The following is a 1634-nucleotide window of genomic DNA, read 5'->3' on the forward strand; positions in this document are numbered from 1 at the left end:
CACACACACACACACACACACACACACACACACACACACACACACACACACACACACTGTGTGTGCATTCACATTGTGCTTCAAGTTACATTTAATAAATAGAACGTGCGCTTGGATTACTGGCCATAGCAAGGAAAAACCATGCTGAATTAATTTTTTTCTTCTATTTTTTAGACTTGTTTCTTGCGATCCATGTTCGATTTAATCCTCCGTTTGTTCTTAATAATATAACCATGATGTAGAGCAAGGGTCATGGGGAAGGGGAGGGGGATGTGAAAAGGGCGATATGAGGAATTTGATCGTAGATTTAGTGTCTCTCTTTCTGTCTACAAACAACGAAATTAATGGGTTTTTTAACAGTGAACAAAAGTCACTGCCATAATAATATAGTGACCTGAATCACTTTTTGAAAAAGGAAACAGTTTTGTTTAAAAATTTAAAGAACAGTATATCGTAAAGAAGAACAAAGCTTTACGCCAACGAGAGAGAAAAAAAGGAAGGAAAACTGTGATAGTAAAAAAAAAAAAGAGAAAAACAAAACAAAACAAAAAAGAAAAGTGAACATTGAAATATAAAAAAAAGAAAAGAAAAAAATATATTATGTAGACTAAAGAAAAAGATAAGAAAAGAAAACAAAGAACAAAAACATAACCAAAATTAAATAAAAAGCAATAGATTGTATCCAACTGACCTGAGTTGTCTCTAGCAAGGGCAAAGTCTATGGTGAAGATTCCAGGGCGTGCCTCCCTTTTTTATACCCCCGCGCTTTGTTACTATAAATTGCCTCCCCTTCCCTCCTTGAGCAACTGCCTGTTGTTCCAGTTTCTCCAGGCTTGCTCTCAGGAACCTGTTCCTCCTCCCAGGGACCCGGGTAGTGGACGTGGTGACGTAGACACTTGGCTGACCGGTCTTTGCAATGACTAGACGTTTGTCTTCGGGGTGGATCTGGGGAACGGTTTTGCCGTTTTTGTCGCTGTAGTCGAAGTATGTTGTTCTAGAGTCTTTGTATGTCTGCGTGCCTGCCGGCCAAAGCGGCCTCGTAAATTCACGGCTTAGCTTATAGTTACAGATGGCAGGTTTGGGGTTCTGGTCTCAGTGGCCCAGAATTTTCCTTGTGGGTGGTTGGCGGGTTCTCCGATGTGGTTTGCTCCTTCTTTCCTATCAAACAACTATCGTCTTTATCTCTCCTCTTTCTTTTTTTGTGTGTTTGTTACTCTCTTGTAACACTTCTTATCTTCGGCACTTTTATGACCTTATTGTGTTGCAAGTGCCGTAAAACTCTTTCTAAAACTAAAAATCCTGGATAAAGTGATCGAAACACCAAGACTAGCGCTTTGTTGTCGTGATGACTCAAATAGTGCCCAGAATGAGGTTAAATGTCGGGTGTCCACGTGAGAAATTCGAAGTATGTCATGTTGTATGTCTTATCACGGCTGGACTTCTGCGGGAGGGGAGGGGGTATCGTTTTCTCTTATATATGTGAATATGTTAGGTGGGGGAGAGGAGGGGAGGAGGGACGGGTTTTATTTCTTAAGTAAGTGAATTCAGCTAAAAAAAAATGCTCAATGCACATACGTTAAAGGTGCCAGAAACCAAAGTCTTAGTTTTTGTGTTATAAGGTTAGCACCCCCCCC

At 40.5% G+C, this 1634-nt stretch overlaps 1 protein-coding gene across 1 annotated transcript in view; it reads right to left on the reverse strand.

Annotated features, from left to right (window-relative positions):
* Positions 1–824, reverse strand: part of LOC106013524 — a 2876-nt gene extending 2052 nt beyond the window's left edge. Inside the window, exon 1 of the mRNA XM_013089487.2 lies at positions 692–824. The gene's annotated coding sequence lies outside the window, so the exon portion shown is untranslated. The remainder of the gene's footprint in view (positions 1–691) is intronic.
* Between the last annotated feature and the right edge of the window lie 810 nt (positions 825–1634).

The sequence above is a fragment of the Aplysia californica genome, unplaced genomic scaffold (assembly GCF_000002075.1).
Source record: "Aplysia californica isolate F4 #8 unplaced genomic scaffold, AplCal3.0 scaffold00962, whole genome shotgun sequence".
Lineage (NCBI taxonomy): Eukaryota > Metazoa > Mollusca > Gastropoda > Aplysiida > Aplysiidae > Aplysia > Aplysia californica.